Source organism: Polistes dominula, unplaced genomic scaffold (assembly GCF_049000335.1).
Source record: "Polistes dominula isolate Pdom_NZ unplaced genomic scaffold, Pdom_raw_medaka contig_75, whole genome shotgun sequence".
Lineage (NCBI taxonomy): Eukaryota > Metazoa > Arthropoda > Insecta > Hymenoptera > Vespidae > Polistes > Polistes dominula.
This window is the reverse complement of record NW_028301003.1, coordinates 4,250,776-4,266,017: the sequence shown is the minus strand read 5'-3', so window position 1 is coordinate 4,266,017 and position 15,242 is coordinate 4,250,776.

Here is a 15,242-nt window from a genome sequence, read left to right as displayed (position 1 = left end):
TAAACGAAAACTTTCTTTCGTGTTCTTGGACTAGAAAGCAGCCATATTGGAAAAGTGTTCGTGCGGTAGTGTATAAGTTTTCTCTCCCCCTCCTCTCTTCTCTTTCTCTCCCTCCTTCTCTCCTCTCTTCCCCCCCCTCTCCCCTTCTCTCTCCCTCTCTCCTCCTCTCCCCTCTCCTTTCCCCTCCCCCCCCTCCTCTCTCCCCTCTTCCCCTTCTCCCCCTCCTTCTTCCCCCTTCCCCCTCTCCTCTTCTCCTCTCTCCTCCCTCCTCTCCTCCCTCCCCCTCCCCCTTCCCTCCCTCCCTCTCCCTCCCCCCCCCCCCCTCCCCTCCCCTCCCTCCCCCCTCTTTCTCCTCCCTCCTCCCTCCTCTCCCCCCCCCTTCCTCTCCCTTCCTCCCCCTCCTCTCCTCCCTCCCCCTCCCCCTCCCTCCTCCTCCCTCTCCCCCCCTCCCTCCCCCCTCCTCCCCTCTCCCCCCTCTCTCTCCCCCCTCCCCCCCTCCCCTCCCCCCTCCCTCTCCTCCCTCCTCCCTTCTCTCCTCCCCTTCCTCCCCTCCTCCCCTCCCCTCCCTCCTCTCCCTCTCCCTCCCCCCCTCCCTCCCCCCCTCTCCCCCCCCCCCCCCCCCCCCCTCCCTCCCTCCCTCCCTCCCCCTTCCCCCCCCCCCTCCCTCTCCCTTCCCCCTCCCCCCCCCCTCCTCTCCTCCCTTCCCTCCCCCCCCTCTCCCCCTCTTCCCTCCCCTCTTCCCCCCTCCTCCTCCCCTCCCCTCTCCCTTCCCCCCCCCTCCCCCCTCCCCCCTCCCTCCTCCTCTCCTCCCCTCCCCTTTCCCCCTCTCCCCCCCCTCCTCCCTCCCCTCTCCCTCCCCCTCTTCTCCTCCCCTCTCCCCCTCCCCTCCTCTCCCTCCCTCCCCTCTCCTCCCTCCCCTCTCTCCCCTCTCCCTCCCTCTCTCCCTCTCCCTCCTCCCACTCTCTTCCTCCCCTCCTCCCCCTCTCCTCTCCCCCCCCTCCCCCCCCCCCCCCCCCCCCCCTCTCTCTTCCCTCCTCCTCCCCCCTCCCCTCTCTCTCCCCCCCCTCCCTTCCCCTCCTCCCCCCCTCCCCTCTTCCCCTCCTCTTCCCCCTCCCCCCCCTCCTTCTTCTCCCTTCCCCCTCCCCCTTCCTCCTCTCCCTCCCCTCCCTCCTCTCTCCTCTCCCTCTCCCTCCCTCCCCCCCCCTCCCCTCCCTCCTCTCTCTCTCCTCCTTCCCCTCCCCTCTCCCTCTCTCCCCCCCTCCCTCCTCCCCCCCCTCTCCCCCCCCCTCCCCCCCTCCTCTCCTCCCCCTCCTCCCCCTCCTCCTCCTCCCCCCTCCTCCCTCCCCTCCTCTCCCCTCCCCCCTCCCCCCTCCTCCCCCCCCTCCTCTCTTCCCTTCCCCCTTCCTCTCTCCCTCCCTCCCCTCCCCTCCCTCCCTCCTCCCCCCCCCCTCCCTCCCCTCTCCTCCTCCCTCTCCCTCCCCCCCTCCCTCTCCCTCCCTCCTCTTCTCTCCTCCCCCTCCCCTCTCCTTCTCCCTCCCTCCCTCCCCCTCTCCCTCTCCCCTCCTCCTCCCCTTCCTCTTCTCCCCTTCCCCCTTCTCTCCCCTCCCCCTCCCTCCCTCCTCTCTCTCTCCCTCCTCCCTCTCTCTCCCTCCTTCTCCTCCTTCTCTTCTCCCTCCCCCCCCTTCTCCCTCACTCATTCTTCTCCCCTCTCCTCCCTCTTCTCCCCCTCCTCCTCTTACCCCTCCCCCACTCCAAAAGTTTTTTCCAGCGCGCGTGGTGCGCCGCCTTGCGCCGCAGCGATACACTACTGTGATTGGACGAAGCCTTGTACGCACCAATCGCTGTGCGGAATCAGACATGAGTCAACCATTCAAAGCGATCTGGATTTTCCTGTCCTTAGGAACATAGCAGCTGAAGAAATGGAAATATGCGATAACCTCACTTTGGTCAAGGATAAAGCCAAAAAGAGAAAAGAGCGAAGCGATGAAGAGATCATTAACTGAAGAAACAGTTACAAAAAAGCTTATGAAGAAAACATACTGCTCCAGAAAAAGTCAGCACAAAATGACCTTGATAAAGAAATCAAGTCATTTAAACGATTTGAAAGAAATCTAAAGCACATGACAATGGACGACCTAGAAGAATGAAGATTTCGAGGAAATAAAAAATAAAGTATCTGATGATGTTCAAAACGATTAAGCTCCTTAAAGAGGAGAATGATGAGTCCTAAACAAAACAGGACAGCCAGGAAAAGACTCAATCGACGATAAGCTACAAAAACTAGAGAAGGCGATTCATGTTGCTACATACAGCATTAACCATATTAAAAACGAGTCAACTAAGGTGATAAATAAAAAGCTAATAGCTATGCAGAGAGATTAAAAATCCCTGCCGTGGCAAAAGAAACTACGCATAGAAGCAACTGTCAATCGGAAAAGGCATGTAATAGCCATTTATCCAAGTGCTGATAACAACATTAAGTCAAGCGACGAAACAAAACTGGTCGTCATGAGTAGTGTAGCTCCTACAAAAGAAAAACTCAAAATCTGCAATGTAAAGAAAATTTCAAATAATGGAATTTTAGTTGAGACAAAAACAAAAGAAGATCTAGAGCGAGTTCTCAAATCCGAAAAATGACAGGAAGTAGGTCTACGGACTGGAATTCCAACAAAGAAAAAACCTATGCTAATTATTTACAATGTCCCAAAAGAGATGAATGACAAGGAATTTGCTTAGAAGCATTAGGACAGCAAAACATGGACGAATATCCCAAAGAGCAAATTTGCTGAAGAGGTAGCAATCTCTCACAGATCCAACGGCAAAAATCAGGACACAGTAAACATAATCTTTGAGGTTTCACCAAATGCAAGAAACATTCTATTGAAAAATGACAGGGTCTACATTGGCTGGACTTCGCTCTTCGGATTCGAGACTACGTTGTAGTCATAAGCAGATGCTACAAGTGCCAATCTTTTGGACACGTATCCAAACACTGCAAAGCAAAAAGCGACACATGTGGACATTGCGGATGTGATGGACACAGCTTTAAAGACTGCAAAGCTAAAAACAAAAATCCAGTGTGCATTAACTGCAAGAGAGCAGGAAAAGCCTGCAATCACTCATCGCGCTCCGCAGAATGTCCAGCATACAAGATTGCAATGGCAAATTACATATCAAAAAGTAGATTATGGTAAGAAATTCTACCACTAATTACTGTCAGAGAAGTACTTTGTAACGATAGGACAAATAAATGCACAAAATTCCAAGTCTGTATCAGATGAACTAAGGCAATTAGCATTTGAGCACAAGATAGACGTACTTGCTGTCCAAGAGCCTTATTCGTTTCATAATAAGGTGGCAGGCATGGGAATATGCACTAAAGTGATACTAGATACTAAAACATTCTCGAATGTTATAGCATCTAATAATATTAAAGCAGCAATAGTAATTTTTAACAACAGAATTGATGTTATTAAAATCGAGCAATTAAGCAACACACACATAATTTGCGTAGAAATTAAAATTAACAATTTAAAGTTTTACTTGGTTAGTGCATATTTCCAACACTGTGAGGATATTGATCCATATATTCTTCATTTGGAAAATATCCTAAGGGTGCTGGACAGAAAGAACATTATATTTTGCATAGACTCAAATGCTAAGTCAACAACTTGGTTTAGTAAATGTACAGACGAAAAAGGAGAAGCACTAGAGGAATTATTATCACAATTCCAATTACACATTGCCAACAAAGAATCTGAAACCTTCACCTTTGACAATACACGAGGACAGGATAATATCGATGTCACAATCGCTGGCAATAGCTGTATTAACCTTATATCTAATTGGAAGATACACAACGGCGAAACAACAAGTGACCATAACCTTATCACATTTAAAATAACATCAGCCTCAGATAAGGTCATAAGTCTCAAAGGTGACAGATTCAACACCAAGAAAGCAGACTGGGAAAAGTATATTAGAAATTTATCTAACATCATGGATACAATGAACAATGAAGATACTACTAGTGCAACAGATGCAGCGAATAAAATTGAACATGCATTATTACGAGCTGCACAAAATTGTATTCCGAAAAAGAAACGCTTTTCCAAGTCTGCCCCATGGTGGAACAGTGATCTAACTAGTCTACGACAACTAGTCAAAAGAGCACGACGAAAATATAATAAAACAATAAACAGTAGACTAAAAACAATACATAAAACGGAATATAAAAGACTAAGAAACCAATATATAAAGACCATTGCAAAAGCAAAACAAGAAAGTTGGGAGAAGTTTGTCACTGATATTGGTAATCAGGAACCATGGAGTATTGTGTATAAAATTCAAAGAAACAAAATCTGTATTGAAAATGTCATTGAAACAATTAATCAAAGTGGCATACAAACGTCAAATTTTAATGACACAATGGAAACACTACTCAATAACATGATTCCTGATGATAATGTGGACAATGAAACAGAGTGGCACATTATTACTAGAAGTGACACACTTCTAGCACCAAGCACACAGGACGCACCGCTATTCAATGTTTCTGAAGTACAAAATGCTGTCAAGAAACTAGGCAACAGAAAGGCTCCTGGACACGATCTAATTGAATCAGAAATGATAAAGAAAGCTATGCCTGTACTGTCTAATAAATTACGAGATCTCTTTAACGAATGCCTAATTCAGGGGACTTTCCCAAATCAATGGAAAATAGCGGAAATTAGGATACTGAGAAAAAGCATAGACAAGCCAGCAACTGATTTAAAGTCTTACAGACCTATTTCCTTACTTCCAATACTTGGGAAAGTTCTGGAAAAACTTATTGCTGGAAGACTCCAGACAATATCACATACACACCCTTTGGCATCGACTAGACAGTACGGTTTCAGGCCAGGCAGATCAACAGAAGATGCAATTGTAAAATTAAGAGACATTGTGCATCAAACCAGCGACAAGTATGCTATCGGCCTCATGTTCGACATTTCTGGTGCATTTGATGGTGTATGGTGGCCTAGTGTACTCAGCAATCTCAAACGCAGAGATTGCCCCAGAAACGTATATAACCTTATTTCGAGCTATCTTTCAAATAGAATAGCAAGAATTACAACTAATACTACCCAGATATCTAAAGTTGTAAGCAAAGGCTGCCCACAGGGATCCGTATTAGGACCATTAATGTGGAACATCATCCTTGATGATGTTCTAGAAGAAATCTCTAATACGGGAAACGAAGTAATTGCATATGCTGACGACATTGCTATAATAGTGAAAGGTAATAGCAGAAAAGCTCTTGAGCTCAAGGCAAATGAGGTTACTTTAATCTTGAATAGCTGGTGCACAAGACAGAAACTAGTACTATCAGTGACAAAATCTCATATGATACTTCTTAAAGGTTTCTTAGACATAAGAAGACCACCAACCGTTAAACTTGGAAGTAGATCACTAAAAATGGTTTCAGAATCACGATATTTAGGAGTTACATATGGAACAAGAATGAACATAACCCCACATATTAACTACATTACTAACAAGAGTAAGACCATTTTCAGCCAATTTGCCAGAGTTGCGAAAAGTACATGGGGTTTAAACAACTCTATCATGGAATCGTTGTACAAGGGAGTTTTTATACCAATTATCTCCTATGCTGCAGCTGGCTGGGCTGACAAACTTAATACACATCACCACAGGAAACTAAATCAAGCACAACGATATGCTTTAATTGGAGTTACTAAAGCATATAGAACAGTATCAACGGATGCTCTTTGTGTAATAGCAGGAGCAACTCCTATAGGACTTCAACTAACTGAAAAGGTAAGTCTTTATTATCAACGGAAAAACTTGTCTTTTCAGCACTTCTCAAAAAGATTCGAAGCACTTGAGACTGTAAATAGAAGTGAAACTAAATTAAGACTCCTTGAGATTAAAAAGAAACAATAAGAATATGGCAACAGAACTGGAATGATAGCCCGAAAGGAAGGCTGACATTCCAGTTCTATGAAAATATAGAAAACAGGTTAAATGCAAAATGGATAAAACATAACCATTTCATAGTTCAACTCCTCACAGGACACGGTAATATTAAACAGAAACTCAAGAGTCTTAAATTAGCAGACACTGATATTTGCAACTGTGGTGAAGTCGAATCAGTCCGACATATCATCTTTGACTGTGTGCTCCTAAATGACTCAAGGGTTAGTCTAAAACAGGCTATATTAGATAAATACCATATTTGGCCATGTGATTACAAGTGCTTAGTATCCAAAGAAATTTTTGGCATTTTTAATGAATTTTCAGTTACAGTTCTAAAGAACAAGGACCTAAACATAAGAAGGTAATGCAATCCTAATCCCTGTAAAAGAAGCTGTAGACGTATTCGCAGGCACCATTTGGTGTACCGATACAGCTGGGTTGCAAAATTACCCAAATACTAGCAATAACATCTGATGCTAGCCTGCATGAGACCGAGCAATTGCTGGTGACCCCGCCTCCTCGTGGCCCTCGCTGGACAACGTTTTGCTGGTAAATCTTAATGATTTGCCAGCAAAACGGCTAAGTGGGTCACTTCCCAGCTTTGGGACGGTCTACCTCTCTGATGATCCAGAAATGGTGAAGAGGGGGTTTTTCCAAGCCCAATGATCATAACACCTACGGTCATTGTTCTCTTCGCAATGGTTTTACGCATTCAACATCACGTGTAATAGGCAATAGCCTGAGGCACAGCTGAGCGAGCACTTGCTCGACGTATGCTCAGAATTAAACTAGATGTTCTGCAGGTCTACTGCCAGGCCGAAGTGGGCGAGGAAGTCCGCTCCCATGATGGGGTCGTGTACCTCGGCGACGATGAACCTCCAGGAGAAAGGCTTCGGGAGGTTGAGGTCCAAAGCCATCACGTGAGTGCCGTAGGTGCTGATGGTGGAGGCGTTGGCTGCGCTAAGATTGAGAGTTCCTTGCCGAAGGTCCCGCTTGAAGAATGCGCGCGGCAGCAGAGAGACTGCTGAGCCCGTGTCGATGAGGAACCGGAGTTTCGACGTCCGGTCGATGACGTGCAAGCGCTTTCCGGGAGTAACGCCGACCGCCGCTGCTTGCGGGGACGGGGGCGTAGTTAGGTTTTCCGGCGGCTTGTAAGAGCACGGCGATTCGCACTGATCAGCGTCGTGCCAGAAACGACGGTGGTACCAGCACCACCCTTCGGGTGCCCGCCTGGGGGACGACGGCCGGCGAGTCCGCGATCGGGCGGGGGACTGGGCCCTGGCGCGTCTGGGACCGTGGTCCTCCAGTACGGTGGTCAGACGCTCAATGGCTGGAAGGAGCTGGACTATGCTCGCTTGAAGCTGCGTGATAGCCCCCAGAAGCTGTGTGGAAGGCGCGTAGTCACTGGCTCGACCGCCCCCAGAGTGCGAAACGGGGCGCGGGTTGACAGCGTGGATCGCCAGGTCTGGGCCCATGAGCTGGTCTGCGAGCTGCGCCAGATCTTCCAAGGCACTCGTCCGCGTCTGGAGCGTACGGCATAGCCGGCTGGTCTGGGGTGGGAGGAGGTCCAGCCATTTTATCTTCAGGGCCTCGTCCGGGATGGCGTTGTTCGCCAGCCGCTTCATGTGGCGCAGGAGTTGCGAAGGCGTCCGGTCTTCTAAGCGTAGCTCGTTCAGTACTTGGTGTAGCTGCCTGTCCTCTGAAGCTGCTAGTCGCTTCAACACCGCCTCTTTGAGCGCCATATAACGGTCGGATATTGGCGGGCGCAGGATGATGTCCGAGACCTCCTGAGCGACCTCCGGCGGTAGGCTCGCTGTCAGAAGGTTGTACCGGCTGCGATCGGAGAAAACCCTGTTGGCCTCGAACGTGGCCTCGACCTGCGCGAACCAGAGCCTCGGGTTGAAACTCCAGTAGGCGGGGAGTACGCAACGCTCGACGGATCCCACCGTAGCGAGTGTCTGCGGCGGGCTCGAGATGCCTGGCGCACCTGACACGAGCTTGGTATCTGCGTCATGTGACAAATCTCTCGGCGGAGCGCCAGCCTCGGCGTCGACCGGAGTGGGGGTGAGATACGGCGACGCGCGGTGCATGGGGCCGCTGTGGTAGTCGGCACGCTTCGGGCCGAATCGGTTACAAAGAGAGAGAGAGTATTCGGTCCGTTCCGGCGGCTGTCGGGACGTCGGTTCGGTTCGGCGTCGCGGCGCAAGCGCGGTGAGCGTCAGGCGGACAAAAACGAAGAGGAAGTAACGTCTCTGGTTTGAAAGATACCGGTAAAAACAAAGCGAGGAAAAAGAAAACAAAGAGAACAAAGGAATTGAACAAAGGAAATGAACAAAGGAAATCCTGACGCTCTATTCTCCCGACTCCAGGGATTCTGCTGGAGGCTGGAGGACGAGAGTCCCGCGGTTTTGGCTGGTCAGCGGTGTCTCGCTGAGTCCGGTACCCGTGGAGGGTTCTGCGCGGAACTGGCCGTTAACGACGGACGGCACAAAAACACCTAGCACTAAGAGCAAACACAAAGACGACACTAACTAAGATTATCACGTAAATCACAAAAAATCACGTCGGGGTCACCACTTTGGAGACGAAGAGGTGAGGTCTCCAACAGAGCGTAGGTCAGTGTTCTTTAATCAAGAGTGAGCCGTTAGGAATTGCTAGGTCGGAATATAGTCTTTATTGTTTTCGTATACAGTTATTCAATATCTTTCGTCTCGTCGTTTTCTAAGTCGGATTCGAACTGAACGTCGTTCGGCTAAATTCGGCCCGGGGGGATCGGGCCCCCGGCGCGGTGCCCGTCTCGGACGACCGCGGCGCTGCTGAGCGCGCACCGCCACAGCCCTATTAGAGCTTTACTGCATTATAGAAAAATTTTTAGATTTACCAAAACTTGATGCTAAAATCTAGTAACAAATTTTTTTTTTTACTATAATAAAAATTCCACAAGTAAATATCGATATATTTACTCTTATATGTTAAAAAAAGTATTTACTTTTTAAAAATATCGAAAGTTTTTTTTTTTTGCAGCATGATAGTTTCATAGTATAACTATTACATATACCAAAAATACAAGAGGACCCAGACAAAAAATTAGGATACTTCTGATGGCGGTCACCCACTCGATCCTCCTCTATGGGGTGATACTATTTTTTGTAGCTTGACAAGATCACAGAATAATATATATATTTACAAAAATTGGATTCCTAAATCTTGAATAAAGTCGTATCTTTACAATTATAAATATTCCAGAGGTTCCTAATCGATAAAATAACATTCATATGTTAAAAACCTGTTTACTTATTGAAAATATCGAAAGCTGTTTTGTAGCTTGACTGCATCATAGAAAAATTTTTACAATTACTAAAATTTGATGCAAAAATTGTGAAGAAATTCAGTTTTGTACTATAAAAAAATTTCAGAGATTTAAAATCGATAAGATTACACTCATATGCTCAGAAGAGTTTTTTCTTTTCGTAAATATTATAAGCCTTATTGGAGCTTAACTGCATTATAGAATAATATTTATTTTTAGCAAAATTCAAAGCTAAAATCTTGAAAAAAATTCGGTTTTTTTACAATCATAAAAAATGCAGAGGTAAAAAATCGATAATATATCACTCATATGTTGAAAAAAGTGTTTTATTTTTTGACAATATCAAAAGCTGTTTGGTAGCTTGACTACATCAGAAAAAATTTTCATATTTACGTCAGTTCGATGCAAAAATCTTTAAAAAATTGCGTTTTCTAACAATAGAAATAATGCAAGATTCTTACAACCGATAACATCACACAAATTTGTTGAAAAAAGTGTTTACTTTTTAAAAATATTGAAAGCTTTTTCGTAGCATGATAGCATCATAGTATAATTTTTACAATTAACAAAATTCGATGCAAAAATTTTAAAGAAATTCCTTTCTTACTATAAAAAATTTTTCAAAGATTAAAAATCGAAAAAATTTCACTCATATGCTAGGAAGAGTTTTAACTTTTCGTAATTTTTAAAAGCTTTATTAGAGCTTGAATTCATCATAGATTTTTTTGATTTACAAAAATTTGATGCTAGAATTTTGGAAAAATTCAGTTTTTCACTACAATAAATATTCTAAATATATGAAATCAGCAAAATTTAACTCATGTGTTGAAAATAAGGTTAATCTATTAAAAACATCAAAAGCTTTTTTATAGCTTGACTGCATCATAAAAAAAAAATCATGTGTGCAGATCTTACTTGTTAGAAGTGAAACCTTCAAAAATCTAAGTTTCGAGATAATGAGACGAATGGACAGTTTGAAGAGTAAGATAATTGTAGGATTTATTTATTATAATATTATTACTATATATATAATAAAGGTCACCGGTATGCTCTCTGGGTGAATTAGCTGATAAAAAGTGCACTTTTCACAATTCAAGCAATAAAAACGGAATGCTGAATGCGATAGTTATAAATAATCATCAAAATGGTAGGATGTTTATCAAAGGAAATATAATTCGTCAGAAATTAGGTAAAAATAAATAATCCTTTTTTTGAAACTCAGGTATAAAATTTTTTTTGTTAGTATGGTTTTCTATTTCCCGTTTTCATCTACATTCTTGTGCTATATAACAAACATGTTAGGATAGATGAAATAAAGACGTTACGAAAAATATATGGAAAATACTGCTAGACTGAACGAAGGTTCTGGTAAAATGCAATGAAAGATCTAATAAAGATATTCTCTGGAAATGATTTTTCAACTCTGTAGCCTACCACACTTAGAGACCCTTATTATTTATAACATATCTCGTCTTTATTCTTTGGACCACAAACTTATCTTTCTAAATACTCTTGTCTAAATAAAGATCTGAACAACGAAAAATCTAAAAAATGCATTGAATCGTATCGCTCTTTCAGCTTATCGAACTGTATACACTACGAGTCTTAAATTTCAGCTCCGTGGTAAGCTCCACCGATTCACGCTGGGCGTTCAACATCTTAAAAATGTTTTTATTTTATTAAAAATTAGTATGAGTTTCTTAAATACGCAAATATCACAATTTGTAATATAATTTTCATATATGCATGGGTTATTACATCTCTTTGGATATTTTTCATAAAAACATATAAAAATCAAATTTAATAGACATATTTTGTCTTTATGCATCAAATATATTTTATAAAGAAGCAAAATATAAAAATGTGACAGTAATTTACTTGCTTTTGAATGGAATTTGTCAGCTGCTCCTCATTTATTCCACAGTATTCTCTAATTCTTTTTCTCTGATGTATCTGGTAATACTTTTTTTTTTTTAATATTTCAGACAATACAATTATTATATATTCTGTGTACTTCATAATTATTTATTATAATATTTGCGAAATAAAGAATTGAATACTAATTTTTCAATAAAATAGAAACATGTTTAAATAGAAAAGATATGACGAGTTGTAAAAAAAAAAAAACTATAGGCATGAATATTATCACATTGATAATAAAGATAATAAATGTAGATCGAATTTCAACGGACCTTCCCTGTTTTTTATAATTCTTTTCTCATGAAAAGGAACCGACCTTGGGGTGTAGGTAGCTGACAAAAACTAATATTTTCAAAATTCTATCTATCAAGATGGAATGCTGAATGCGATAGCCATAGATAGAAACAAAAATTCTAGAATATTTATCGACAGAAAGATACGTCGTCCTCTAACCGAAGTAAATATAATATATTTTTTTTTGAAACTCAGGTAGATGAATTTTTTTTCTCTTACACTTTTCACACTTTCTGTGAATGAGAAATATCTTTATTATGGGTTAGCATACACAAGTATTTCTTTTTGTGTTGCAACTAATAACTGTAGATGCTGTTAAAGAAGGGAACAACTGTGGTAGTATCTTTTTCGATTCATCGGGTTTTGAATTACAACGATTTTAAAATCTATTTCTATTTTCGTTGTTTTATTTTATAATATTAAACATTTTTTTTTTTTAATTTATTTTCTTTATTTTTTTTCTATATTTGTAAAATAAGGTATATTATTTTATTCTTATTTAAAATATAAAGTAAATAAGGTTTATTTGTTTTTGTAACGTGCCTAGTTTCTTCTATTTAAAAACTTTTCTATTTTATTGAAAAATTAGTATAAATTTCCTAAATACGCAAACATTATAATTAAAAAACATGTCTTTGGATATTTATAAGAAAAATATTCTACAATGTTGTTTAATTTTTTTTCTCACACCTGGATGGAAAGTACGTATTTTGCTCCCTGTTTTCAGGGAGCAAAGTGCCACTTTCCCGCCCGCTTGAATCTGTGCCAGGGAGAAAAGTGCCTCATTCCCTCCCGCTTGAATGTAGTAACGAATTAGTGCGCATGCTTCTATTTTTTAGCGCATGCGTACTAGTTTCTTAACCTTAAAAATGTTTTAATAAATTACTGCTCATGCTTATATATATTATATATTATGATATATAATTAATGATTTTAATAACATGTGTTGTCTCATATATTTTGTATTTTATTTATTTTTATAAGTTTTAAAGATATTTGTTTAGTTAAATATTACAAACATAAATAGGTTACTACGTATACATTTAGTTATTTTCTTGATTATGAGAGTTGTATTTGTTATTATTTATTATAATCTGTTTAAACTTACAATTCTTGAAAGTGACAAAAGGTGTATTGACGGTCAAAGAATCAATCACTTCGTTCTCGATTTGAATTTCATTTAAATGCTTTTTTTTGGACTCACACAGACTTACACACACAACCTCTTCGATTTTCAACACTCCCCACAATAATAATAATTTATAAACTCCCTATTTAATTAATTAAATTTTATTTTTAAAAATATTTTTTAAACTTAAACAATAATTTATATTTTTAATAGAATCTAATTTTATATTTAAATTTTTTTTTAAGTTTTTTTATATTTTATTTTATTTTTATATTTAATTTTTTGTAAAGTGGGGGGCTCCGCCCCCTCAACTCCCGCAGGGGCTATGCCCCCGGACCCCCCTGATTTTTTTTTTTCTGGGGGCTTTGCCCTCAGGCTCCCACCAGGGGTTTCACCCCTGGACCCCTTGATTGTTGTTAAATTTGCATTATCTTCGCAAAATGTATTAATTGACAACAAATAAAATAGTATATTCCATACCTAGGACAGTATAGTAAGAAAGCGGCCACTTCGTTTTACGCAGCGAGAAGAGAGGAAGGCGGGAAGCGGCAACTTCGTTTGTTACAGATGCAGCGGGAGAAAAGTAGGCGCTTTTCGCCCGGGTAGAAAATTAGTATATTATTATTTAATTACAAGCGAACTTTCGATCCAGGTGTGAGAAAAAATTGTATACTCACCACGGGAGCAAAGTATGGCATTCCGACCCGCGTAATATTGTCACCCGAGCCGAAGGCTTTGCCATACTTTGCTCCCGTGGTGAGTAATATACTATTTTCTCTGATGTATCTGGTAATAATTTCATTTTTTTGTAAAATATTGCAGACAATACAATTATTTATATATTTCGTAATTGTTAATTACAATATGTGCGAAATAAATAATTTAATATCAATTTTTTAATAATTTTTTAATTAAATAGAAACATTTTTAAATAGAAAAGAAATACCACATTTGGTAAAATAAAAACAGACCACGCACCTTCTTTCTTTATTTCGACCGTCGGTTGGTTCAGACCTTATACTTTTGTCGCATACCTACGTGCTTATCTCTGTTTATTCTTTTACCTTTCTATCGCTCGTACCTACAAACATTTCGAGTATCGAAAGAATACGTGTCCACGCTTTGTAGTATGCAGTCACACACAATCGCACACATATACAACCAGGAGCGATAACTACGAAGCATAGCATAAAGAGGAGACCGAGAATAGGAAAAACTGTATAACCGTATTCCGTCTCTCTCTCGCAGGCTCAACCCTATATGTTTGTCTCTTCCTCTCTCGTTATTTAGTATAGCAGCCGTTACATAGCTGCGTTTCCGTTTATTTACTTTTCAGATCACTCCATTCTAAAGAAGTTTTCACTTCAAAAATGAAGAATGGTTTAACTATGGACAAATAGTTGTCGCATTGTGCTTGACAATTCCATGAACCGTCTTCACTGTCATTTCATGTGTAGTTGAATTTTGTTAATGAGAATGACGGTGGTATTCCTTTTCGATTTTCTGCTGGGGTTGTATCCATTTTTGGCGGTTCTGCATAGAGTTCTGCATTGGAGTTCTCATAGATACTCAATATGCCAGCGTCGCCAGAAATCTTGTCGCACCTTCGTGATATGTTTCCATGAAGACAGTCGATTGGCTGGGAGTCTTAATGTAATTTTCCTCCGACAATGTCGTAAACGTTCCTTTAATCTATAATAAAAGAAATGTGCAGGCGTTAGTGCTGTTGAGTCATTTAGGTCTCACGAAATGGGACATAGCGGGTGTAAATTTGAAAATAGCCTTGTTTTTGATCGCGAATGTGGTTTACTCTTCGTATGTGAAGAGAAGTTCGCCCACGTTTCGCCTAAAATGATATTTGAAAGATTTGACTGCAGCCTTTCACAAACTTACAAAATGAGGTGAGAGAGGTGAATTAAAATGTCATGATATTCCTTAACTGGTTATTAGTCTCGACGAAGTTAGTTCCGTTATTAGAATAAACGTGAGTTGGAAAAGCTCTTCGATTCACAAATCGCCGGAAAGCGGCCAAAAAAGGCATCCATAGTCAGATCGCTGACTAATTCGATGTGTACAGCATTTATAGTCATATAGACGAAGATGCACCCGTATATTTTAACGCTACCTTTATTACGGTACTTCTTTTCCTTCGCGTAGATCGGCTCGAAGAAATCTATTCCAACATGAGAGAATGCAGTGACTTCCTGCACTCGAGAGCTTGGTAAATCCACTATTATGTACCGGATGTCGGATGCACGGAATTAAATGCAACGTACGCAATGACGTACGATTCTTCGTACTTGATTCTTGCCGTCGAGGAGCCAAAATCGTTGTCGAAGAGCATAGAGTCTGTATGCCAGCGTGAAAGTTTTGTTCGTGGAATTTTCGGATAAGGAGATCAGTGACGTGATGATGTGAGGGCAATAATATCGGGCATCTCTCGTAGAAACTTAAATTTGCGTTTCGAAGTCGGCCCCCCACTCGAATTAAGCCTTCTTCGTCGAGGATCGGATCTAACGCGGCTAGTCATGTGCTCTTAATTCCCCCCGCTGTTTTTAATCTTTCTCTTTCGGCGTGAAATTGTTCGCCTTGCACAATCTTTAAAACGTG